Source organism: Populus nigra, chromosome 2, assembly GCF_951802175.1.
Source record: "Populus nigra chromosome 2, ddPopNigr1.1, whole genome shotgun sequence".
Lineage (NCBI taxonomy): Eukaryota > Viridiplantae > Streptophyta > Magnoliopsida > Malpighiales > Salicaceae > Populus > Populus nigra.
Window position 1 is genome coordinate 26,277,306 of NC_084853.1, and position 25,097 is coordinate 26,302,402.

Genomic DNA, 25,097 nt, shown 5'->3' on the forward strand with positions numbered 1-25,097 from the left:
GCAGCTGACACAGTTTCGGCAGCGAATCAGAGTTTCGCTGCACAACACACAATTCGGCAGCGTATGCTATTTCGCTGCAGGAGACTCAGTTCCAGCAGCGACTGCTAACTCGCTGCAGCGGACACAGTGTCGGCATCGAATCAGAGTTTCGCTGCACAACACGCAATTCGGCAGCGTATGCTAGTTCGCTGCAGAAGACTCAGTTTCGGGAGCGACTGCTAACTCGCTGCAGCCGACACAGTTTCGGCAGCGACTCAGAGTTTCGCTGCGCAACACACAATTCGGCAGCGAATCACAATTTCGCTGCAGCCATCATAGTTTCGGCCGCGAATCAGAGTTTCGCTGCCCAACACACCATTCGACATCGTATGCTAGGTCGCTTCAGAAGACTCAGTTTCGGCAGCGAATGCTAACTCGCTGCAGCTGACACAGTTTCGGCAGCGAATCAGAGTTTCGCTGCACAACACACAATTCGGCAGCGTATGCTATTTCGCTGCAGGAGACTCAGTTGCGGCAGCGAATCACAAATTCGGCAGTGAATGCTAGTTCGGTGCAGAAGACTCAGTTTCGGCAGCGACTGCTACCTCGCTGCAGATGACACAGTTTCGGCAGCGAATCAGTGTTTCGCTGCACAACACACAATTCGGCAGCGAATGCTAGTTCGCTGCAGAAGACTCAGTTTCGGCAGCGAATCACAAAGTCGCTGCAGCCGACACAGTGTCGGCAGCGAATCACATTTTCGCTGCAGCCATCATAGTTTCGGCAGCGAATCAGAGTTTCGCTGCACAACACACAATTCGGCAGCGTATGGTAGTTCGCTGCAGAAGACTCAGTTTCGGCAGCGACTGCTAACTCGCTGCAGCTGACACAGTGTCGGCATCGAATCAGAGTTTCGCTGCACAACACGCAATTCGGCAGCGTATGCTAGTTCGCTGCAGAAGACTCAGTTTCGGTAGCGACTACTAACTCGCTGCAGCCGACACAGTTTCGGCAGCGACTCAGAGTTTCGCTGCGCAAAACACAATTCGGCAGCGACTCACAATTTCGCTGCAGCCATCATAGTTTCGGCCGCGAATCAGAGTTTCGCTGCCCAACACGCAATTCGGCAGCGTATGCTAGTTCGCTGCAGAAGACTCAGTTTCAGCAGCGACTGCTAACTCGCTGCAGCTGACACAGTGTCGGCATCGAATCAGAGTTTCGCTGCACAACACGCAATTCGGCAGCGTATGCTAGTTCGCTGCAGAAGACTCAGTTTCGGTAGCGACTGCTAACTCGCTGCAGCCGACACAGTTTCGGCAGCGACTCAGAGTTTCGCTGCGCAACACACAATTCGGCAGCGACTCACAATTTCGCTGCAGCCATCATAGTTTCGGCCGCGAATCAGAGTTTCGCTGCACAACACGCAATTCGGCAGCGTATGCTAGTTCGCTGCAGAAGACTCAGTTTCAGCAGCGACTGCTAACTCGCTGCAGCTGACACAGTGTCGGCATCGAATCAGAGTTTCGCTGCACAACACGCAATTCGGCAGCGTATGCTAGTTCGCTGCAGAAGACTCAGTTTCGGTAGCGAATCACAAATTCGGCAGCGAATGCTAGTTCGGTGCAGAACACTCAGTTTCGGCAGCGACTGCTCACTCGCTGCAGCTGAGACAGTTTCGGCAGCGAATCAGAGTTTCGCTGCACAACACGCAATTCGGCAGCGTATGCTAGTTCGCTGCAGAAGACTCAGTTTCAGCAGCGACTGCTAACTCGCTGCAGCTGACACAGTGTCGGCATCGAATCAGAGTTTCGCTGCACAACACGCAATTCGGCAGCGTATGCTAGTTCGCTGCAGAAGACTCAGTTTCGGTAGCGACTACTAACTCGCTGCAGCCGACACAGTTTCGGCAGCGACTCAGAGTTTCGCTGCGCAAAACACAATTCGGCAGCGACTCACAATTTCGCTGCAGCCATCATAGTTTCGGCCGCGAATCAGAGTTTCGCTGCCCAACACGCAATTCGGCAGCGTATGCTAGTTCGCTGCAGAAGACTCAGTTTCAGCAGCGACTGCTAACTCGCTGCAGCTGACACAGTGTCGGCATCGAATCAGAGTTTCGCTGCACAACACGCAATTCGGCAGCGTATGCTAGTTCGCTGCAGAAGACTCAGTTTCGGTAGCGACTGCTAACTCGCTGCAGCCGACACAGTTTCGGCAGCGACTCAGAGTTTCGCTGCGCAACACACAATTCGGCAGCGACTCACAATTTCGCTGCAGCCATCATAGTTTCGGCCGCGAATCAGAGTTTCGCTGCACAACACGCAATTCGGCAGCGTATGCTAGTTCGCTGCAGAAGACTCAGTTTCAGCAGCGACTGCTAACTCGCTGCAGCTGACACAGTGTCGGCATCGAATCAGAGTTTCGCTGCACAACACGCAATTCGGCAGCGTATGCTAGTTCGCTGCAGAAGACTCAGTTTCGGTAGCGAATCACAAATTCGGCAGCGAATGCTAGTTCGGTGCAGAACACTCAGTTTCGGCAGCGACTGCTCACTCGCTGCAGCTGAGACAGTTTCGGCAGCGAATCAGAGTTTCGCTGCACAACACGCAATTCGGCAGCGTATGCTAGTTCGCTGCAGAAGACTCAGTTTCAGCAGCGACTGCTAACTCGCTGCAGCTGACACAGTGTCGGCATCGAATCAGAGTTTCGCTGCACAACACGCAATTCGGCAGCGTATGCTAGTTCGCTGCAGAAGACTCAGTTTCGGTAGCGACTGCTAACTCGCTGCAGCCGACACAGTTTCGGCAGCGACTCAGAGTTTCGCTGCGCAACACACAATTCGGCAGCGACTCACAATTTCGCTGCAGCCATCATAGTTTCGGCCGCGAATCAGAGTTTCGCTGCACAACACGCAATTCGGCAGCGTATGCTAGTTCGCTGCAGAAGACTCAGTTTCAGCAGCGACTGCTAACTCGCTGCAGCTGACACAGTGTCGGCATCGAATCAGAGTTTCGCTGCACAACACGCAATTCGGCAGCGTATGCTAGTTCGCTGCAGAAGACTCAGTTTCGGTAGCGAATCACAAATTCGGCAGCGAATGCTAGTTCGGTGCAGAACACTCAGTTTCGGCAGCGACTGCTCACTCGCTGCAGCTGACACAGTTTCGGCAGCGAATCAGAGTTTCGCTGCACAACACGCAATTCGGCAGCGTATGCTAGTTCGCTGCAGAAGACTCAGTTTCAGCAGCGACTGCTAACTCGCTGCAGCTGACACAGTGTCGGCATCGACTCAGAGTTTCGCTGCACAACACACAATTCGGCATCGTATGCTATTTCGCTGCAGGAGACTCAGTTCCGGCAGCGAATCACAAATTCGGCAGCGAATGCTAGTTCGGTGCAGAACACTCAGTTTCGGCAGCGACTGCTCACTCGCTGCAGCTGACACAGTGTCGGCATCGAATCAGAGTTTCGCTGCACAACACGCAATTCGGCAGCGTATGGTAGTTCGCTGCAGAAGACTCAGTTTCGGCAGCGACTGCTAACTCTCTGCAGCTGAGACAGTTTCGGCAGCGAATCAGAGTTTCGCTGCACAACACACAATTCGGCAGCGAACGCTAGTTCGCTGCAGCAGACTCAGTGTCAGCACCGGATCACAAATTCGCTACAGCCGACACAGTTTCGGCAGCGAATCAGTGTTTCGCTGCACAACACACAATTCGGCAGCGAATGCTAGTTCGCTGCAGAAGACTCAGTTTCGGCAGCGAATCACAAATTCGCTGCAGCCGACACAGTTTCGGCAGCGAATCAGAGTTTCGCTGCACAACACACAATTCGGCAGCGAATCACAATTTCGCTGCAGCCATCATAGTTTCGGCAGCGAATCAGAGTTTCGCTGCACAACACACAACTCGGCATCGTCTGCTAGTTCGCTGCAGAAGACTCAGTTTCGGCAGCGACTGCTAACTCGCTGTAGCTGACATAGTTTCGGCAGCGAATCAGAGTTTCGCTGCACAACACACAATTCGGCAGCGTATGCTATTTCGCTGCAGGAGACTCAGTTCCGGCAGCGAATCACAAATTCGGCAGCGAATGCTAGTTCGGTGCAGAAGACTCAGTTTCTGCAGCGAATGCTACCTCGCTGCAGCTGACACAGTTTCGGCAGCGAATCAGTGTTTCGCTGCACAACACACAATTCGGCAGCGAATGCTAGTTCGCTGCAGAAGACTCAGTTTCGGCAGCGAATCACAAATTGGCTGCAGCCGACACAGTTTCGGCAGCGAATCAGTGTTTCGCTGCACAACACACAATTCGGCAGCGAATGCTAGTTCGCTGCAGAAGACTCAGTTTCTGCAGCGAATCACAAATTCGCTACAGCCGACACAGTTTCGGCGGCGAATCAGAGTTTCGCTGCACAACACACAATTCGGCAGCGTATTGTAGTTCGCTGCAGAAGACTCAGTTTCGACAGCGAGAGCTAACTCTCTGCAGCGGACACAGTTTCGGCAGCGAATCAGAGTTTCGCTGCACAACACACAATTCGGCAGCGAACGCTAGTTCGCTGCAGCAGACTCAGTGTCAGCAGCGGATCACAAATTCAGCAGCGAATGCTAGTTCGCTGCAGAAGACTCAGTTTCTGCAGCGAATGCTACCTCGCTGCAGCTGACACAGTTTCGGCAGCGAATCAGAGTTTCGCTGCACAACACGCAATTCGGCAGCGTATGCTAGTTCGCTGCAGAAGACTCAGTTTCGGCAGCGACTGCTAACTCGCTGCAGCTGACACAATTTCGGCAGCGAATCAGAGTTTCGCTGCACAACACACAATTCGGGAGCGTATGCTATTTCGCTGCAGGAGACTCAGTTCCGGCAGCGAATCACAAATTCGGCAGCGAATGCTAGTTCGGTGCAGAAGCCTCAGGTTCGGCAGCGAGTGCTAACTCGCTGCAGCTGACACAGTTTCGGCAGCGAATCAGAGTTTCGCTGCACAACACATAATTCGGCAGGGTATGGTAGTTCGCTGCAGAAGACTCAGTTTCGGCAGCGACTGCTAACTCTCTGCAGCTGACACAGTTTCGGCAGCGAATCAGAGTTTCGCTGCACAACACACAATTCGGCAGCGAACGCTAGTTCGCTGCAGCAGACTCAGTGTCAGCAGCGGATCACAAATTCAGCAGCGAATGCTAGTTCGCTGCAGAAGACTCAGTTTCTGCAGCGAATGCTACCTCGCTGCAGCTGACACAGTTTCGGCAGCGAATCAGAGTTTCGCTGCACAACACATAATTCGGCAGGGTATGGTAGTTCGCTGCAGAAGACTCAGTTTCGGCAGCGACTGCTAACTCTCTGCAGCTGACACAGTTTCGGCAGCGAATCAGAGTTTCGTTGCACAACACACAATTCGGCAGCGAACGCTAGTTCGCTGCAGCAGACTCAGTGTCAGCAGCGGATCACAAATTCAGCAGCGAATGCTAGTTCGCTGCAGAAGACTCACTTTCTGCAGCGAATGCTACCTCGCTGCAGCTGACACAGTTTCGGCAGCGAATCAGTGTTTCGCTGCACAACACACAATTCGGCAGCGAATGCTAGTTCGCTGCAGAAGACTCAGTTTCGGCAGCGAATCACAAATTCGCTGCAGCCGACACAGTTTCGGCAGCGAATCAGAGTTTCGCTGCACAACACACAATTCGGCAGCGAATCACAATTTCGCTGCAGCCATCATAGTTTTGGCAGCGAATCAGAGTTTCGCTGCACAACACACAACTCGGCATCGTATGCTAGTTCGCTGCAGAAGACTCAGTTTCGGCAGCAAATGCTAACTCGCTGCAGCCGACACAGTTTCGGCAGCGAATCAGAGTTTCGCTGCACAACACACAATTCGGCAGCGTATGCTATTTCGCTGCAGGAGACTCAGTTTCGGCAGCGAATCACAAATTCGGCAGCGAATGCTAGTTCGGTGCAGAAGCCTCAGGTTCGGCAGCGAGTGCTAACTCGCTGCAGCTGACACAGTTTCGGCAGCGAATCAGAGTTTCGCTGCACAACACATAATTCGGCAGGGTATGGTAGTTCGCTGCAGAAGACTCAGTTTCGGCAGCGACTGCTAACTCTCTGCAGCTGACACAGTTTCGGCAGCGAATCAGAGTTTCGCTGCACAACACACAATTCGGCAGCGAACGCTAGTTCGCTGCAGCAGACTCAGTGTCAGCAGCGGATCACAAATTCAGCAGCGAATGCTAGTTCGCTGCAGAAGACTCAGTTTCTGCAGCGAATGCTACCTCGCTGCAGCTGACACAGTTTCGGCAGCGAATCAGAGTTTCGCTGCACAACACACAACTCGGCATCGTATGCTAGTTCGCTGCAGAAGACTCAGTTTCGGCAGCGAATGCTAACTCGCTGCAGCCGACACAGTTTCGGCAGCGAATCAGAGTTTCGCTGCACAACACACAAGTCGGCAGCGTATGCTAGTTCGCTGCAGCAGAATCAGTTTCGGCAGCGAATCACAAATTCGGCAGCGAAAGCTAGTTCGGTGCAGAAGACTCAGTTTCGGCAGCGACTGCTAACTCGCTGCAGCTGACACAGTTTCGGCAGCGACTAAGAGTTTCGCTTCACAACACACAATTCGGCAGCGATTCACAATTTCGCTGCAGCCATCATAGTTTCGGCAGCGACTCAGAGTTCCCTGCAGCATACTCAGTTTCGGCAGCGAATGCTAGTTCGCTGCAGAAGACTCAGTTTCGGCACCGAATGCTAACTCGCTGCAGCTGACCCAGTTTCGGCAGCGAATCAGAGCTTCGCTGCACAACATACAATTCGGCAGCGTATACTAGTTCCCTGCAGCATACGCAATTCGGTAGCGTATGCTAGTTCGCTGCAGAAGACTCAGTTTCGGCAGCGAATGCTAACTCACTGCAGCTGACATAGTGTCAGCATCGACTCAGAGTTTCGCTGCACAACACCCAATTCGGCAGCGTATGATAGTTCGCGGCAACAGACTCAGTTTCGGCAGCAAACCACAAATTCACCAGCGACCGCTAGTTCGGTGCAGAAGACTCAGTTTCGGCAGCGACTGCTAGTTCGGTGCAGAAGACTCAGTTTCGGCAGCGACTGCTAACTCGCTGCAGCGGACACAGTTTCGGCAGCGACTCAGAGTTTCGCTTCACAACACACAATTCGGCAGCGATTCACAATTTCGCTGCAGCCATCATAGTTTCGGCGGTGAATCAGAGTTTCGCTGCACAACACACAATTCGGCATCGAATGCTAGTTCGCTGCAGCAGAATCAGTTTCGGCAGCGAATCACAAATTCGGCAGCGAATGCTAGTTCGCTCCAGAAGACTCAGTTTCGGCAGCGACTGCTAACTCGCTGCAGCTGACACAGTTTCGGCAGCGAATCAGGGTTTCGCTGCACAAAACACAATTCGGCAGCGTATGCTAGTTCGCTGCAGCAGAATCAGTTTCGGCAGCGAATCACAAATTCGGCAGCGAATGCTAGTTCGCTGCAGAAGACTCAGTTTCGGCAGCGACTGCTACCTCGCTGCAGCTGACACAGTTTCGGCAGCGAACGCTAGTTCGCTGCAGAAGACTCAGTTTCGGCAGCGAATGCTAACTCGCTGCAGCTGACACAGTTTCAGCAGCGAATCAGGGTTTCGCTGCACAAAACACAATTCGGCAGCGTATGCTAGTTCGCGGCAGCAGACTCAGTTTCGGCAGCAAACCACAAATTCACCAGCGACCGCTAGTTCGGTGCAGAAGCCTCAGGTTCGGCAGCGACTGCTAGTTCGGTGCAGAAGACTCAGTTTCGGCAGCGACTGCTAACTCGCTGCAGCTGACACAGTTTCGGCAGCGACTCAGAGTTTCGCTTCACAACACACAATTCGGCAGGGATTCACAATTTCGCTGCAGCCATCATAGTTTCGGCAGTGAATCAGAGTTTCGCTGCACAACACACAATTCGGCATCGTCTGCTAGTTCGCTGCAGCAGAATCAGTTTCGGCAGCGAATCACAAATTCGGCAGCGAATGCTAGTTCGCTCCAGAAGACTCAGTTTCGGCAGCGACTGCTAACTCGCTGCAGCTGACACAGTTTCGGCAGCGAATCAGGGTTTCGCTGCACAACATACAATTCGGCAGCGTATACTAGTTCCCTGCAGCATACTCAGTTTCGGCAGCGAATGCTAGTTCGGTGCAGAAGACTCAGTTTCGCCAGCGACTGCTAACTCGCTGCAGGAGACACAGTTGCGGCAGCGAATCAGAGTTTTGCTGCACAAAACACAATTCGGCAGCGTATGGTACTTCGCTTTAGAAGACTCAGTTTCGGCAGCGACTCCTAACTCGCTGCAGCTGACATAGTTTCGGCAGCGACTCAGAGTTTCGCTGCACAACTCACAATTCGGCAGCGAATGCTAGTTCCCTGCAGAAGACTCAGTTTCAGCAGTGACTGCTCACTCGCTGCAGCTGACACAATTTCGGCAGCGAATCAGAGTTTCGCTCCACAACACGCAATTCGGTAGCGTATGCTAGTTCGCTGCAGAAGACTCAGTTCGGCAGCGACTGCTAACTCACTGCAGCTGACATAGTGTCAGCATCGACTCAGAGTTTCGCTGCACAACACCCAATTCTGCAGCGTATGCTAGTTCGCGGCAGCAGACTCAGTTTCGGCAGCAAACCATAAATTCACCAGCGACTGCTAGTTCGGTGCAGAAGACTCAGTTTCGGCAGCGACTGCTAACTCGCTGCAGCTGACACAGTTTCGGCAGCGACTCAGAGTTTCGCTTCACAACACACAATTCGGCAGTGATTCACAATTTCGCTGCAGCTGACACAGTTTCGGCAGCGAATCAGGGTTTCGCTGCACAAAACACAATTCGGCAGCGTATGCTAGTTCGCTGCAGCAGAATCAGTTTCGGCAGCGAATCACAAATTCGGCAGCGAATGCTAGTTCGCTGCAGAAGACTCAGTTTCAGCAGCGACTGCTCACTCGCTGCAGCTGAAACAGTTTCGACGGCGAATCAGAGTTTCGCTGCACCACATGCAATTCGGCAGCGAATGCTAGTTCGCTGCAGAAGACTCAGTTTCGGCAGCGATTGCTAACTCGCTGCAGCTGACACAGTTTCGGCAGCGACTCACAGTTTCGCTTCACAACACACAATTCGGCAGCGATTCACAATTTCGCTGCAGCCATCATAGTTTCGGCAGTGAATCAGAGTTTCGCTGCACAACACACAATTCGGCATCGAATGCTAGTTCGCTGCAGCAGAATGAGTTTCGGCAGCGAATCACAAATTCGGCAGCGAATGCTAGTTCGCTCCAGAAGACTCAGTTTCGGCAGCGACTGTTTACTCGCTGCAGCTGACACAGTTTCGGCAGCGACTCAGGGTTTCGCTGCACAAAACACAATTCGGCAGCGTATGCTAGTTCGCTGCAGCAGAATCAGTTTCGGCAGCGAATCACAAATTCGGCAGCGAATGCTAGTTCGCTGCAGAAGACTCAGTTTCGGCAGCGACTGCTAACTCGCTGCAGCTGACACAGTTTCGGCAGCGAATCAGAGTTTCGCTGCACAACATACAATTCGGCAGCGTATACTAGTTCCCTGCAGCATACTCAGTTTCGGCAGCAAATGCTAGTTCGGTGCAGAAGACTCAGTTTCGGCAGCGACTGCTAACTCGCTGCAGCTGACACAGTTTCGGTAGCGAATCAGAGTTTCGCTGCACAACATACAATTCGGCAGCGTATACTAGTTCCCTGCAGCATACTCAGTTTCGGCAGCAAATGCTAGTTCGGTGCAGAAGACTCAGTTTCGCCAGCGACTGCTAACTCGCTGCACAAAACACAATTCGGCAGCGTATGCTAGTTCGCTGCAGCAGACTCAGTTTCGGCAGCGAATCACAAATTCGGCAGCGAATGCTAGTTCGCGGCAGCAGACTCAGTTTCGGCAGCAAACCACAAATTCACCAGCGACCGCTAGTTCGGTGCAGAAGACTCAGTTTCGGCAGCGACTCCTAGTTCGGTGCAGAAGACTCAGTTTCGGCAGCGACTGCTACCTCGCTGCAGCTGACACAGTTTCGGCAGCGACTCAGAGTTTCGCTTCACAACACACAATTCGGCAGCGATTCACAATTTCGCTGCAGCCATCATAGTTTCGGCAGCGAATCAGAGTTTCGCTGCACAACACACAATTCGGCATCGAATGCTACTTCGCTGCAGCAGAATCAGTTTCGGCAGCGAATCACAAATTCGGCAGCGAATGCTAGTTCGCTCCAGAAGACTCAGTTTCGGCAGCGACTGCTAACTCGCTGCAGCTGACACAGTTTCGGCAGCGAATCAGGGTTTCGCTGCACAAAACACAATTCGGCAGCGTATGCTAGTTCGCTGCAGCAGAATCAGTTTCGGCAGCGAATCACAAATTCGGCAGCGAATGCTAGTTCGCTGCAGAAGACTCAGTTTCAGCAGCGACTGCTCACTCGCTGCAGCTGAAACAGTTTCGACGGCGAATCAGAGTTTCGCTGCACAACATGCAATTCGGCAGCGAATGCTAGTTCGCTGCAGAAGACTCAGTTTCGGCAGCGACTGCTAACTCGCTGCAGCTGACACAGTTTCGGCAGCGACTCAGAGTTTCGCTTCACAACACACAATTCGGCAGCGATTCACAATTTCGCTGCAGCCATCATAGTTTTGGCAGTGAATCAGAGTTTCGCTGCACAACACACAATTCGGCATCGTATGCTAGTTCGCTGCAGCAGAATCAGTTTCGGCAGCGAATCACAAATTCGGCAGCGAATGCTAGTTCGCTCCAGAAGACTCAGTTTCGGCAGCGACTGCTAACTCGCTGCAGCTGACACAGTTTCGGCAGCGACTCACAGTTTCGCTTCACAACACACAATTCGGCAGCGATTCACAATTTCGCTGCAGCCATCATAGTTTCGGCAGTGAATCAGAGTTTCGCTGCACAACACACAATTCGGCATCGAATGCTAGTTCGCTGCAGCAGAATGAGTTTCGGCAGCGAATCACAAATTCGGCAGCGAATGCTAGTTCGCTCCAGAAGACTCAGTTTCGGCAGCGACTGCTAACTCGCTGCAGCTGACACAGTTTCGGCAGCGAATCAGGGTTTCGCTGCACAAAACACAATTCGGCAGCGTATGCTAGTTCGCTGCAGCAGAATCAGTTTCGGCAGCGAATCACAAATTCGGCAGCGAATGCTAGTTCGCTGCAGAAGACTCAGTTTCGGCAGCGACTGCTAACTCGCTGCAGCTGACACAGTTTCGGCAGCGAATCAGAGTTTCGCTGCACAACATACAATTCGGCAGCGTATACTAGTTCCCTGCAGCATACTCAGTTTCGGCAGCAAATGCTAGTTCGGTGCAGAAGACTCAGTTTCGGCAGCGACTGCTAACTCGCTGCAGCTGACACAGTTTCGGCAGCGAATCAGAGTTTCGCTGCACAACATACAATTCGGCAGCGTATACTAGTTCCCTGCAGCATACTCAGTTTCGGCAGCAAATGCTAGTTCGGTGCAGAAGACTCAGTTTCGCCAGCGACTGCTAACTCGCTGCACAAAACACAATTCGGCAGCGTATGCTAGTTCGCTGCAGCAGACTCAGTTTCGGCAGCGAATCACAAATTCGGCAGCGAATGCTAGTTCGCGGCAGCAGACTCAGTTTCGGCAGCAAACCACAAATTCACCAGCGACCGCTAGTTCGGTGCAGAAGACTCAGTTTCGGCAGCGACTCCTAGTTCGGTGCAGAAGACTCAGTTTCGGCAGCGACTGCTACCTCGCTGCAGCTGACACAGTTTCGGCAGCGACTCAGAGTTTCGCTTCACAACACACAATTCGGCAGCGATTCACAATTTCGCTGCAGCCATCATAGTTTCGGCAGCGAATCAGAGTTTCGCTGCACAACACACAATTCGGCATCGAATGCTACTTCGCTGCAGCAGAATCAGTTTCGGCAGCGAATCACAAATTCGGCAGCGAATGCTAGTTCGCTCCAGAAGACTCAGTTTCGGCAGCGACTGCTAACTCGCTGCAGCTGACACAGTTTCGGCAGCGAATCAGGGTTTCGCTGCACAAAACACAATTCGGCAGCGTATGCTAGTTCGCTGCAGCAGAATCAGTTTCGGCAGCGAATCACAAATTCGGCAGCGAATGCTAGTTCGCTGCAGAAGACTCAGTTTCAGCAGCGACTGCTCACTCGCTGCAGCTGAAACAGTTTCGACGGCGAATCAGAGTTTCGCTGCACAACATGCAATTCGGCAGCGAATGCTAGTTCGCTGCAGAAGACTCAGTTTCGGCAGCGACTGCTAACTCGCTGCAGCTGACACAGTTTCGGCAGCGACTCAGAGTTTCGCTTCACAACACACAATTCGGCAGCGATTCACAATTTCGCTGCAGCCATCATAGTTTTGGCAGTGAATCAGAGTTTCGCTGCACAACACACAATTCGGCAGCGTATGCTAGTTCGCTGCAGCAGACTCAGTTTCGGCAGCGAATGCTAGTTCGCTCCAGAAGACTCAGTTTCGGCAGCGACTGCTAACTCGCTGCAGCTGACACAGTTTCGGCAGCGACTCACAGTTTCGCTTCACAACACACAATTCGGCAGCGTATGCTAGTTCGCTGCAGCAGACTCAGTTTCGGCAGCGAATCACAAATTCGGCAGCGAATGCTAGTTCGCTGCAGAAGACTCAGTTTCGGCAGCGACTGCTAACTCGCTGCAGCTGACACAGTTTCGCCAGCGAATCAGAGTTTCGCTGCACAACATACAATTCGGCAGCGTATACTAGTTCCCTGCAGCATACTCAGTTTCGGCAGCAAATGCTAGTTCGGTGCAGAAGACTCAGTTTCGCCAGCGACTGCTAACTCGCTGCAGGAGACACAGTTGCGGCAACGAATCAGAGTTTTGCTGCACAACACACAATTCGGCAGCGTATGGTACTTCGCTTTAGAAGACTCAGTTTCGGCAGCGACTCCTAACTCGCTGCAGCTGACATAGTTTCGGCAGCGACTCAGAGTTTCGCTGCACAACTCACAATTCGGCAGCGAATGCTAGTTCCCTGCAGAAGACTCAGTTTCAGCAGCGACTGCTCACTCGCTGCAGCTGACACAATTTCGGCAGCGAATCAGAGTTTCGCTGCACAACACGCAATTCGGTAGCGTATGCTAGTTCGCTGCAGAAGACTCAGTTTCGGCAGCGAATGCTAACTCCCTGCAGCTGACATAGTGTCAGCATCGACTCAGAGTTTCGCTGCACAACACCCAATTCGGCAGCGTATGCTAGTTCGCGGCAGCAGACTCAGTTTCGGCAGCAAACCATAAATTCACCAGCGACTGCTAGTTCGGTGCAGAAGACTCAGTTTCGGCAGCGACTGCTAGTTCGGTGCAGAAGACTCAGTTTCGGCAGCGACTGCTAACTCGCTGCAGCTGACACAGTTTCGGCAGCGACTCAGAGTTTCGCTTCACAACACACAATTCGGCAGCGATTCACAATTTCGCTGCAGCCATCATAGTTTCGGCAGCGAATCAGAGTTTCGCTGCACAACACACAATTCGGCATCGAATGCTACTTCGCTGCAGCAGAATCAGTTTCGGCAGCGAATCACAAATTCGGCAGCGAATGCTAGTTCCCTCCAGAAGACTCAGTTTCGGCAGCGACTGCTAACTCGCTGCAGCTGACACAGTTTCGGCAGCGAATCAGGGTTTCGCTGCACAAAACACAATTCGGCAGCGTATGCTAGTTCGCTGCAGCAGAATCACTTTTGGCAGCGAATCACAAATTCGGCAGCGAATGCTAGTTCGCTGCAGAAGACTCAGTTTCAGCAGCGACTGCTCACTCGCTGCAGCTGAAACAGTTTCGACGGCGAATCAGAGTTTCGCTGCACAACATGCAATTCGGCAGCGAATGCTAGTTCGCTGCAGAAGACTCAGTTTCGGCAGCGACTGCTAACTCGCTGCAGCTGACACAGTGTCGGCATCGAATCAGAGTTTCGCTGCACAACACACAATTCGACAGCGTATGCTAGTTCGCTGCAGAAGACTCAGTTTCGGCAGCGACTGCTAACTCGCTGCAGCTGACACAGTTTCGGCAGCGAATCAGGGTTTCGTTGCACAAAACACAATTCGGCAGCGTATGCTAGTTCGCTGCAGCAGACTCAGTTTCGGCAGCGAATCACAAATTCGGCAGCGAATGCTAGTTTGCTGCAGAAGACTCAGTTTCGGCAGCGACTGCTAACTCGCTGCAGCTGACACAGTTTCGGCAGCGAATCAGGGTTTCGCTGCACAAAACACAAGTCGGCAGCGTATGCTAGTTCGCTGCAGCAGAATCAGTTTCGGCAGCGAATCACAAATTCGGCAGCGAATGCTAGTTCGCTGCAGAAGAGTCAGTTTCGGCAGCGACTGCTAACTCGCTGCAGCTGACACAGTTTCGGCAGCGACTCAGAGTTTCGCTTCACAACACACAATTCGGCAGCGATTCACAATTTCGCTGCAGCCATCATAGTTTCGGCAGCGACTCAGAGTTCCCTGGAGCATACTCAGTTTCGGCACCGAATGCTAACTCGCTCCAGCTGACACACTTTCGGCAGTGAATCAGAGTTTTGCTGCACAACATACAATTCGGCAGCGAACGCTAGTTCGCTGCAGCAGACTCAGTTTCGGCAACGAATGCTACCTCGCTTGTAAACACCCAAAGGAAAATATATATATATATATATATATATATATATATTTAGAGAGAGAGGGATGATGATGGATGCAGTTTTCGCTGCTGATGCAGAAATCGGCAGCGACGCAGTTCCGCTGCTGATTCTGGATCGGCAGCGACGCAGTTCCGCTGCCGATTCTGGATCGGCAGCGACGCAGTTCCGCTGCCGATTCTGGATCGGCAGCGACACAGTTTTTGCTGCCGATGCAGAAATCGGCAGCGACACAGTTTCGGCAGCGACACAGTTTTTGCTGCCGATGCAGAAATCGGCAGCGATGCAGTTTTTGCTGCCGATGCAGAAATCGGCAGCGATGCAGTTTTCGCTGCCGATTTCTCAATGAACAGTGACGCAGAGCTGGGAGGGAGGGGTAAAACTGGTTTTAGATAAACCAAACAAGGATAAGGACACACCTAAACCAACCCCCAAACAACCCATTTCATTGGATGGGTAGTATAAATACAAAGAGGGGAGAGAGAATGACCCATCTCCTTCCAAATTCAGCAGCTGCATGCCGTTCTTCCCTTCCCCTTTCACAACAGAAACGTAAATCAGACCAGTAGAGATTACTTTGTGAACTTGTGAGGGAGAGATGAGACCTTGAGACAGGAGTGGGCAGCTGCATAGAGGAGAGGCAAAGGAGAGCCGGAAAAAAAAAAAAGAAGAAGGAGAACCAGCAGCTGAATAGTGTCAAACCTTCCTCAAACTTAGTTAAATTCAGAAGGTATGGGTCATGAAACTCTCTTCCTCTCCCCCGTAAGATCAAAAAACGAAAATAAAGAAGAAGAAGAAAAAAAACCCTAAGAAAAGAATTGATCTAAGACCTAAGCCAGCTGTGAAGGAAGCTGAAATTAACCAAGAGAACAAGCAAACAAAAGTGAAATAAAGTCAATTTCAGAACATCTAACAAATCATGGTAGAGGGCCGGCTTTAACTAGAGGGAATTAATGTGTTCTGCTGTGATGATTGTTGCTGGAATTAATGTGTTCTGCTGTGATGTTGTTGCTGGAATTAATGTGTTCTGCTGTGATGTTATTGCTGGAATTAATGTGTTCTGCTGTGATGATTGTTGCTGGAATTAATGTGATGTTGTTGCTGGAATTAATGTGTTCTGCTGTGATGTTTGTTGCTGGAATTAAGGTGTTCTACTGTGATGATTGTGCTGAAATTGATGCTCCCGATTATGGGTTGCGCAGCGAAATTCTGTTTCGCTGCCGCAACTGAACCTGCTGCAGCGAATTAATATTCGCTGCCTAGTTGTGTGTTGCGCAGCGAAATTCTGTTTCGCTGCCGCACCTGAACCTGCTGCAGCGAATTAATATTCGCTGCCGAGTTGTGTGTTGCGCAGCGAAATTCTGTTTCGCTGCCGCAACTGAACCTGCTGCAGCGAAGTGATATCCGCTGCCGAGTTGTGCGTTGTGCAGCGAAACTGTGGCGCCAACAGCGGTGCAGTTCTCGCTGCCGAACTGGCAGCCCGCAGCGAACCAGTTCTCGCTGCCGAATTGGGCAGCCCGCAGCGAACCGGTTCTCGCTGCCGATTCCTACAATAAGCCTCCTAGGCAGGAATGACTTAAATGCTAATAACAATTTCATGATATGATGGTGTAAAATAGGGAACACTTTAATGTGAACATGTGAACTATTGAAATAAGTGTGATGATGAATGTGATTCAAAAATAAAATAAATACAACTGTGCTGATTTGTGACCATTGATGTCTCAGGTGGTGCAGTCGGGATTGGACCATCATCAAGACAGGAACGACCCACAGGTGGAACAGGTAGGTGACTTGCACCTTTCTTTTTCATACGTTGATCCTTAGAACATTTTAACTTGAGTACTACCATATTGTTAGAACCGATATTAAATTGTCGAACGCTTAATTGTTGATAAAAGAGTGATTAGCTTCGGCTAATGGCATCCAAACGGATGGCCGGGACAAAGAGTGATTAGCTTCGGCTAATGGCATCCGAATGGATGGCCGGGACAAAAGAGTGATTAGCTTCGGCTAATGGCATCCGAATGGATGGCCGGGACAAAAGAGTGATTAGCTTCGGCTAATGGCATCCAAACGGATGGCCGGGACAAAAGAGTGATTAGCTTCGGCTAATGGCATCCAAACGGATGGTCGGGACAAAAGAGTGATTAGCTTCGGCTAATGGCATCCAAACGGATGACCGGGACAAAGAATGATTAGCTTTGGCTAATGGCGTCCGAATGGATGGCCGGGTTAAAAAGGGATGATTTCGCTGCCGATTGTGGATCGGCAGCGACGCAGTTCCGCTGCCGATTCTGGATCGGCAGCGACACAGTATTCGCTGCCGATACAGAAATCGGCAGCGACCTAGTTTCCGCTGCCGATACAGAAATCGGCAGCGACGCAGTTTCCGCTGCCGATTGTGGATCGGCAGCGATGCAGTCTTCGCTGCCGATACAGAATTCGGCAGCGACCCAATTTCGCTGCCGATTCCTTGATCGGCAGCGATGGAGTTTCGGCTGCCGATTTTAGGATTGGCAGTGACGCAGCTATTGCTATGGAATCCGGATGGATAGCCGGGACAAATAAACGACTAGTTTCGGCGAATGGCATTTGAAAACTTGTGTATCTATATGTACTACTAATTGTTACATCAAATACATGAAGAAATTATAAATGTTATTGCTTATTTAATTGCTAGGCCGTTAGTTACCAATATTATTATTATTATTAAGTATTTGTTTTCTCTTAAATGTTTTGTACTGCTGCAGGGACGTCACACCAACAAGATGTCTAGGATACCCGATACATGGGAACCTACTTTTGCAAAGAATTAAGTAGATGCATTCGAACTCACAATGTATTTTGTAGGGATCAATGTACTGAATGTATAACTTTTATTAGACCCTTTTTGTTTAAAATTTTGTGATGGCTATTAGTAGTATAAGAATGCAAACTCATGTCCATGTATATATATTTTTAATATGAATTTCAAATCATGCAACACTAATATTATGTGTTTGTGTAAGATTCGCTTTTGAATGAACTGTTGATTGTATGGGTTGTATTTTGATGATGTAAGGATTCAAGTTCTTTGATTACCGGCACCAGGTGTATTAAATATATATATAAAAAAAAAATTTACTATTGTTGGGCTTAGAAATCCGAGTTGTTACAGTTGGTATCAGAGCCCTTGGTATGGATCCTGAGGATCATTAATAAATGTGTTGTTGCGATGAATTTCAGGATGGTACGCACCCGACAAGGGACACAAACTGAGCCGCCCTCCTTAGAAAGGAGGGGCATGAACCGAGGTGCCCAAGGTTGGCAAGACGAAGATCTAGATGATACGGCATCTCATGCTCCGATAATACCGCCCGAAACCTTGCAGGGGGAAGATACGATGGCAGGAGAAGGCCCGAGGCCTCATCAGACAGAGGGAACACCCTCAGTCGCAATGGAGCAGCGAGAAAGACCAGAAGCACAGCCATCTACTGTTCCAACTGGTGTGCCCCCACAATATGTAGATGCAGGACTCCTTGTACAAATAGTTAAAGCAGTGATGGAAGGCATGGCTAATTCAGCAGCACAAACAACCCCTACCACTCAGAATCCACCAGCAGCCCCTACGACCAGCATGACCATGGATAATGTGGTACCACTGGTGCGACTAGTCAAGAGTATGAGGGAAATGGGCTGTGAACCGTATATGGGGGAACAAGATGCAGAGATAGCTGGAAGATGGATCAGGAAGGTAGAAAAGACAATGATTCAAATAAGCATACCCGAGGGTTTGAGGGTAAATTGTGCATCCCAGTTACTATCTGATAGGGCCATGACATGGTGGGAAACAGTTCAGCTGAGGCGTGCGACTGAGACCCTAACTTGGAGTGATTTCAAGACAGAGTTTGAGAATCAGTTTTATTCCAAGTATCATCGCAAGGTGAAAGAACAAGAGTTCTTGGCATTAAGACAGGGTGATATGTCAGTATTGGAGTACGAAAGGAGATTCCATGACCTCTCATTGTTCGCCCCACATTATGTGCCGACAGAGGAACATATGATTGAAAAGTTGAGAGATGGTTTACGACAGGATTTGAGACAAGGATTGATCGCCTTGCGATTTAAATCGGTGAGGGAGTTGATTGAGGCTGCACAAGCTCTGGAGGCATGTATTGGAGAAAGCCAAGGGGGGTATCAGAGTATAAGCAAAAAGAGAGATGGGGACTATTTCAGCGGCAGACCACCGCACCCGAAGAAAGGAAAAAGTGGAGTGTTTGAGCAGCACGGAAAGAAGGGGAGTTTGATATTACCGCCTCACCAACAATCAAGTGGGAGAATGATGGCGGGACAGTCTCACTTGAGGGCAAACTCTTCAACTGGGACCGGTGACCGCAGGGGAGTTGACTATCCTTTTTGTGAAAAATGTGGACAAAAACACCCTGGGGACTGCTCAGTTTCCCCTGGGCGATGCTTTGTGTGCAGAGGAGAGGGTCATAGGTGGAGGAACTGCCAGTATCTTAGCCAAGGGTGTCATTACTGTGGTGGGAAAGGTCATTACAAGAGGGACTGCCCCAAAAGGAACACCGGACAAGTACAGAGCTATAGACAGCCCAGTCAGAGCCACCAGCAGTCAGTCACCGTTAATAGGCCAGTGAGATCTTCTCAATCAGGGGCAAACTCCAGTCGAGGGAAGCCGAGGGCACAAAATGATCGGACCCCAGGGAGGGTCTTCCACCTGACACAGGAGGAGGCCAGGGCTGCATCGGATGTGGTGGCAGGTACACTACTGTTGAATGATTTTAATATGCATGTATTGTTTGATCCGGGTGCCTCCCACTCGTTCATTGCTAAGAGAAGTATCACTAAATTGAGAAAGGAAGTAGAAATAGTAGAGAAGGGGTTTGTAATTGGAACTCCAATGGGAAACATGGTTGAAACAAATATTGTATATGTGGATGTGGGGGTTAGTTTATCCGGGTATGAAACAGAAGTAGACTTGATTCCCTTAGAGCTGCATGATTTTGACATAATACTAGGCATGGATTGGTTGAGTAAATACAAGGCACTAATAGACTGTTATGCTAAAACTGTTACTTTCCAAACACCTAAGGGCGAGAAAATGACTTTTGAAGGAGAGAGATTTCCCAAACTGAATGCTCTAATATCGGTGGTAACAGCCCAAAAACTGTTAAGAAAGGGATGTATGGGATACCTCGCATACATCTTAAACTCTGATGATGAAGGTCCACGATTGAAGGATATTCTTGTGGTGAAGGATTTCCCAGATGTGTTTCCAGAAGAACTACCAGGACTACCCCCGGAGCGAGAGGTAGAGGTGTCTATAGACACTTTTCCTGGAGTCCCACCCATAGCCCAACAACCGTATCGATGGCTCCAGCAGAACTGAACGAGTTAAAGACTCAATTACAGGAATTATTAGACAAGGGGTTCATACGACCCAGTAATTCTCCTTGGGGAGCACTGGTCCTATTTGTAAGAAAGAAAGATGGAACCCATAGGCTTTGTATTGACTATCGATAGTTGAACAAAATAACAATGAAAAACAAGTATCCGTTACCTCGGATAGATGATTTGTTCGACCAATTAAAGGGAGCGAGGGCATTCTCGAAGATAGATCTGAGATCAGGGTACTATCAGATGAAGATTAAAGAAGCGGATGTAGCAAAGACCGCATTTAGAACTCGTTACGGACACTATGAATTTTTGGTGTTACCATTCGGGTTAACGAACGCCCCAGCTCTCTTCATGGATTTGATGAATCGGGTTTTCCAACCATACCTGGATAAGTTTGTGGTGGTATTCATTGATGATATACTGGTGTACTCGAATTCTTTCAAGGAACACGAAGAACACTTGAGACAAACCTTACAAACCTTGAGAGATCACCAGTTATATGCAAAATTGAGTAAATGTGAATTTTGGCTGAAAAGGGTGACGTTTTTGGGACATGTCATTTCAGCTGAAGGTGTTTTTGTCGACCCTCAAAAAGTCGAAGCAGTCTTGAAATGGGAAAGACCGACTTCAGTCACTGAAATACGTAGTTTCCTGGGACTTGCAGGATACTATCGGAGATTTATCGAAGGTTTTTCCCTGATTGCAACCCCTTTGACCCAGCTAACTAGGAAGGATAAGAAGTGGGTGTGGTCGGAAGAATGTGAGGCTAGCTTCCAAGAATTGAAGAGGAGGCTCACCACTGCTCCAGTCTTAACTCTCCCCTCAGGGACTGAGGGTTTTGTGGTATATAGTGATGCCTCGGGGAAGGGATTGGGGTGTGTTCTGATGCAACATGGGAAGGTGATCGCCTATGCATCAAGGCAACTAAAGACTCATGAGGTGAACTACCCGGTGCACGACCTGGAGTTGGCAGCTGTAGTTTTTGCCTTGAGGATATGGAGACACTATTTGTATGGGTCTCGAACCCAAATTTTTACTGATCATAAGAGCCTGAAGTATCTGATGTCGCAAAAGGATTTGAACATGCGGCAAAGAAGGTGGATAGAGCTCATTAAGGATTATGATTGCACCATAGAATACCACCCGGGGAAAGCAAATGTGGTGGCAGATGCCCTCAGTCGCAAAAATAAAGCCTCCTTGGGAAGCTTAACAGTAGGAAAGGAGCGGCAATTGGCAGAATTAAAAGAGTTGGGTGCAGATTTGGGAATTGATGCAAGAGGTGGGTTAGTAGCCCAATTATTGGTGCGACCAACGTATCGAGAACAGATACTACATGCCCAATTCCATGACAAGGTGGGATCCAAGATTAGGAAGAATGTGGAGGCCGGGGTAGAAATGAAATTCCGAGTAGCGGAGGATGGATCCTTGATGATGGGACAACGGTTGTATGTGCCTGATGACGAAACAGTCAAACGTATGGTTCTGCAAGAAGCACATGAGTCCAAATTCTCCATACATCCTGGCAGCACTAAAATGTACCGAGACCTGAAACACCTATATTGGTGGCCTAATATGAAAAGGGAAATAGCTGAGTATGTGTCAAAGTGTGGGATATGTCAACAAGTCAAGGTTGAACACCAAAGGCCTGCGGGACCATTACAGCCATTACAAATTCCAGAATGGAAGTGGGAGATGATCACCATGGATTTCGTGTCAGGATTTCCCAAGGGGAGAAAAGGAAATGATGCGATATGGGTCATTGTAGATCGGTTGACGAAATCCGCACTATTCTTGCCTGTAAAGATGACCGACTCGGTGGACAAGCTTGCCAAGATCTACATAAATGAGGTGGTACGACTTCATGGGATTCCGGTGTCCATTGTATCGGATCGAGATCCTAGGTTCACCTCTCGACTTTGGCCGAGCATACAACATGCCTTGGGAACAAGATTGGACATGAGCACTGCGTTTCACCCCCAAACGGATGGCCAGTCGGAAAGAGTCATTCAAGTCTTGGAAGACCTATTACGGGCATGTGTGCTAGCATTTGGAGGAAACTGGGAGGAACACATGGCATTGGTGGAGTTCACTTATAACAATAGTCACCAAGCCACAATAGGGATGGCCCCATATGAAGCTTTGTATGGTAGGAGGTGTAGAACTCCTTTATGTTGGGAAGAAATTGGGGACCGGAAGTTATATGGCGCAGAGTTAGTTCAAGTCACCACGGAGAAAGTGAGAATTATCAGGGATCGTATCAAAGCCGCACAGGATAGATAGAAGAAGTATGCCGATGTGAGGAGAAGACCTCTCGAGTTCAGTACGGGGGACCAGGTGTTCCTGAAGGTAGCCCCATGGAAGAACTTGTTACGATTTGGATTGAAAGGGAAGTTAACTCCCCGATTCATTGGACCCTTCAAAATCTTACAACGAGTTGGACCAGTAGCCTACAAGGTGGAATTGCCCCCACAGTTAGCCAGGGTCCATGATGTGTTCCATGTCTCCTTGTTAAGGAAGGCTAACGTAGACCCCGCCCGAGTTCTACCCCAGGTCCCAGTAGAGGTCAAGGAAGACTTAACATTGGAATTGAGGCCCATACGGATACTAGATCAAGAAGTGAAGGAGTTGCGGAGCAAAAAGATCCCCATTGTTAGAATCTTATGGCGAAATGCTCAAGTAGAAGAGGAAACTTGGGAGAGGGAGGCTGAGATGAGAAAAAAGTACCCCACTTTATTTGATCTACCAGGTATGGAGTGTGAAAACTTCTTAAATTTCGAGGACGAAATTCATATTTAGGAGGGGAGAATGTAAACACCCAAAGGAAAATATATATATATATATATATATATATATATATATATATATATATATATTTAGAGAGAGAGGGATGATGATGGATGCAGTTTTCGCTGCTGATGCAGAAATCGGCAGCAACGCAGTTCCGCTGCCGATTCTGGATCGGCAGCGACGCAGTTTTTGCTGCCGATGCAGAAATCGGCAGCGACACAGTGTCGACAGCGACACAGTTTTTGCTGCCGATGCAGAAATCGGCAGCGACACAGTTTCGACAGCGACACAGTTTTTGCTGCCGATGCAGAAATCGGCAGCGATGCAGTTTTTGCTGCCGATGCAGAAATCGGCAGCGATGCAGTTTTCGCTGCCGATTTCTCAATGAACAGTGACGCAGAGCTGGGAGGGAGGGGTAAAACTGGTTTTAGATAAACCAAACAAGGATAAGGACACACCTAAACCAACCCCCAAACAACCCATTTCATTGGATGGGTAGTATAAATACAAAGAGGGGAGAGAGAATGACCCATCTCCTTCCAAATTCAGCAGCTGCATGCCGTTCTTCCCTTCCCCTTTCACAACAGAAACGTAAATCAGACCAGTAGAGATTACTTTGTGAACTTGTGAGGGAGAGATGAGACCTTGAGACAGGAGTGGGCAGCTGCATAGAGGAGAGGCAAAGGAGAGCCGGAAAAAAAAAAAAAAGAAGAAGGAGAACCAGCAGCTGAATAGTGTCAAACCTTCCTCAAACTTAGTTAAATTCAGAAGGTATGGGTCATGAAACTCTCTTCCTCTCCCCCGTAAGATCAAAAAACGAAAATAAAGAAGAAGAAAAAAAAAAACCCCTAAGAAAAGAATTGATCTAAGACCTAAGCCAGCTGTGAAGGAAGCTGAAATTAACCAAGAGAACAAGCAAACAAAAGTGAAATAAAGTCAATTTCAGAACATCTAACAAATCATGGTAGAGGGCCGGCTTTAACTAGAGGGAATTAATGTGTTCTGCTGTGATGATTGTTGCTGGAATTAATGTGTTCTGCTGTGATGTTGTTGCTGGAATTAATGTGTTCTGCTGTGATGTTATTGCTGGAATTAATGTGTTCTGCTGTGATGATTGTTGCTGGAATTAATGTGATGTTGTTGCTGGAATTAATGTGTTCTGCTGTGATGATTGTTGCTGGAATTAATGTGATGTTGTTGCTGGAATTAATGTGTTCTGCTGTGATGTTTGTTGCTGGAATTAAGGTGTTCTACTGTGATGATTGTGCTGAAATTGATGCTCCCGATTATGGGTTGCGCAGCGAAATTCTGTTTCGCTGCCGCACCTGAACCTGCTGCAGCGAATTAATATTCGCTGCCGAGTTGTGTGTTGCGCAGCGAAATTCTGTTTCGCTGCCGCACCTGAACCTGCTGCAGCGAATTAATATTCGCTGCCGAGTTGTGTGTTGCGCAGCGAAATTCTGTTTCGCTGCCGCAACTGAACCTGCTGCAGCGAATTAATATTCGCTGCCGAGTTGTGTGTTGCGCAGCGAAATTCTGTTTCGCTGCCGCAGCTGAACCTCCTGCAACGAAGTGATATCCGCTGCCGAGTTGTGCGTTGTGCAGCGAAACTGTGGCGCCAACAGCGGTGCAGTTCTCGCTGCCGAACTGGCAGCCCGCAGCGAACCAGTTCTCGCTGCCGAATTGGGCAGCCCGCAGCGAACCGGTTCTCGCTGCCGATTCCTACAATAAGCCTCCTAGGCAGGAATGACTTAAATGCTAATAACAATTTCATGATATGATGGTGTAAAATAGGGAACACTTTAATGTGAACATGTGAACTATTGAAATAAGTGTGATGATGAATGTGATTCAAAAATAAAATAAATACAACTGTGCTGATTTGTGACCATTGATGTCTCAGGTGGTGCAGTCGGGATTGGACCATCATCAAGACAGGAACGACCCACAGGTGGAACAGGTAGGTGACTTGCACCTTTCTTTTTCATACGTTGATCCTTAGAACATTTTAACTTGAGTACTACCATATTGTTAGAACCGATATTAAATTGTCGAACGCTTAATTGTTGATAAAAGAGTGATTAGCTTCGGCTAATGGCATCCAAACGGATGGCCGGGACAAAGAGTGATTAGCTTCGGCTAATGGCATCCGAATGGATGGCCGGGACAAAAGAGTGATTAGCTTCGGCTAATGGCATCCAAACGGATGGCCGGGACAAAAGAGTGATTAGCTTCGGCTAATGGCATCCAAACGGAT